Raw genomic sequence first — 3,231 nt, forward strand, 5'->3', positions numbered from 1 at the left:
TTTTGCTTTTACTTTGCAGCCTCAGAATAATCTCCTCGAAATTCGTCGCCTATAAGAAGCCCTAGCGACTAATACTAAACTAATAGTAGGGCCTTCCTCTCTATCTGTTTTAGTCTAAAAGAAGGATGCTAAACTTAAGGACTATACTGTATTTAATAGCTCTAGTCGGAAACAATACAACGACTACATCCGTAACTACGAGCTTAACTAGCGAAACGCGCTAAGGGCCCTTCTAGACGACTACTCGTTAGTCGTCTATACTATATAATATATTAATAGAGACCTAAAGCGCACCTAGGATAACTATTTCGACTCCCTTACTAATTAGACCGCTATTTAGTAGTAAGACTACAAGACTATTATACTAGACACCCTTAGAAACCCTATACTAAGGCAATAATACGCTTAGGACTAATACCTTCGAGCTAAACAAAAGACTAATCAATCGGCTCGCTTATTTAAGGCCTATTTAAAGACCCTCGAGGACGATTTACTAGCTAAGACCGACTCTATCTAGATCTCCGAAATACGCCCTAAATTGCGATAGGAATTGGTCCTTAAATTAGACCGCCGTCGTGTGTTCGAATAGGCCAACCTAATACGCATTCAATTTATAGTCGAAGTAGAAACAGCCGAGCGGGCTATTTAGCTCTAGTAACGACTAGAGTCGAGGATCCGACTAGCTAGTACTAACCGCGGCAATCGTAGTGCCTACGGAGGCAATAGCTAAGGGTCCTACTAAAACAACAATACTAACAATAGAAACAGTAATAGCGACCGTAGAAGAGGCCGTAGCCGGCGGCTATATAGAGGAGGCCGCGATAGGGGCCGTAGAAGGGGCTCGTATCCCTATAATACTAACCGCTCGACTAACAATAGCAGTAATAATAGCTACGGCAGTCTACTAACCGGATTGAAGTGCTTTAATTGTAATAGTACTAGCTATCTACTAGGCTAATGCGACAAACCTAAGGACTAGGCCCGAATCGACCGTACTACCGCTAAGTACCGAAAGCACCTCTTAGCAGCTAACGCTACCCCTATAGGCTAACCTTCGAAAAAAGAGTAAGCGCCGCACTAACTGTTAGCCTCGTACGGCGTAAGACTATCGACATTGTACTAGCTATTATACGTACCTGTCTTATATCTAGGCCCGATACTAACTATAAGGCAAAGGTTATACTAGACCTCGGAAATTCAGTTAGCGCCCTTATTAGCTATCGCCTAGCTAAGCAATTAGACCTTCGACAACTACCGAGGACTAACCTGCCAACCCTTGCTTAGTTTAATAACGCTCGGCACTTAACCTATAGAGCCTACTATATTCCTATAGTTCTAAAAGACGACCTCGGAAATAAACGCCTACTAAACTTTACTACCTACGCGGTAGACATAGACAGCCTCCTATCCGATATTGTTATTAGCAACCCTATTCTTAAGTACTATGCTATAGTTATAGACTTAGGCAGTTAATAATAGCGATTTAGAATCGCTAGGAAAGAGGATATTAAACACATCGATATTAGCGAGTATCCTAATAATATTAGGGTCCTATTTATTAGCAACCTAACCCCCGCCTTAGCTAATCGAACTACCGACCTGCTCGGTAGTAATAACGATAAACCTGTGCCCCCTAATAATCCTAATTAGCTTGCTCGTATACTAGAGCCTATCCGAGAGACCTATATTAATGTGTTTAAATACTACCTAGCGTCGACATTGCCTATGTTTAAAGAGACGGATTATAAGATTAACATTATAGAGGGCAAGGAGGTTCCTTTTAGCCCCCTCTACAACCTTAGTAAACGAGAGCTTGCTATATTGCGTAAGTACCTAGAGGAAAACCTAGCTAATAGTCGCATTCGGTATAGTAATAGCCCTACTAGCGCCCCTATCCTGTTTGTACTAAAGAAGGATAGTAGCCTACGCCTATATATTAATTATCGTAGGCTTAATGCTATTACTATCAAAGACCGCTATCTACTTCCGCTTATTAATAAGACCCTCGATCGCCTTTCTAGTGCTTACTTCTATACTATACTAGACATTAAGGATGCGTACTATCGTATCCGTATTCGTAAGGGCGACGAATAGAAAACGGCCTTCTATACTCGCTATAGCTATTTCGAGTACTTAGTTATGCTATTCGGCTTAGCTAATGCCCCTGCAACATTCTAGTCCTATATTAATCGAGCCCTTTTAGGTCTATTAGACTACCTCTATATAGTTTACCTAGATAACATCCTAGTTTATATACACTCCCCTAACATTGCGGAGTACTAGGCTATAGTCCGTAAGGTGCTCGATCGCCTACGAGCCTATAGCTTATATTGCAAGCCTTCTAAATATACCTTTACTACTAAAGAGGTGTTATTCCTCGGCTTCCTCGTATTAACTAAGGGTGTTAAGGCTAATCCTAATCGAATTAAGACTATTACTAAATAGCCAACACCTACTAGTATTAAAGAGCTTTAATTATTCCTAGGTTTTACTAACTTCTACCGTCGATTTATCGAAGGTTACTCGCGGCACGTAATGCTACTAACTGAACTTACTAAAACTAAGGCCAACCTAACTAGAGAGTTTAAATAGACTAATAGAGTACAAGCCGCTTTTAACGGTCTAAAGAAGCGCTTTACTAAAGTCCCCTTATTGCACTATTTCGTACTAAGTAAACAGATCCGTATTGAGACTAACGCTTCCTAGTTCGCTATATTAGCTATTATATTACAATAGGCTAATAACAATTATTAGCACCTAATCGCCTTCTTTTTATAGAAGATAATCGATATAGAACGTCGATACAAAACCTACGAGCAAGAGCTCCTAGCAATCGTAGAAGCCTTTAAGTACTAGCGCTACTATCTTAATAGTATATAGTACACTATTTAGGTCTATACGGACTATAACAACCTACGTAGGATTACGAAGGTTACTAGGGTTATAGGTCGATAGGCTAGATAGGCCGTCTACCTCGCCGGGTTCGATTTTAATATATTATATCGGCTAGGCGTAAGCAACCCTACTAATAGCCTATCGAGGCGACCTAATTACGATAGCGAAACCTAATACATCAATTCTTTGTTTCTAACCCTGTAGTACAAGATTGCTATAGCCCGTATTGTTAATAAGTACGCGTAGGATAAGCGGCTTACCGGACTCCGCGACGGCTTAAAGTATATTAATACTCTTGCTATATTAATAGTACGTATTAAGGTAAGAGCTAAGGAT

This window comes from Pseudocercospora fijiensis (genome assembly GCF_000340215.1).
Source record: "Pseudocercospora fijiensis CIRAD86 unplaced genomic scaffold MYCFIscaffold_1, whole genome shotgun sequence".
In the NCBI taxonomy this organism is placed as follows: Eukaryota; Fungi; Ascomycota; class Dothideomycetes; order Mycosphaerellales; family Mycosphaerellaceae; genus Pseudocercospora; species Pseudocercospora fijiensis.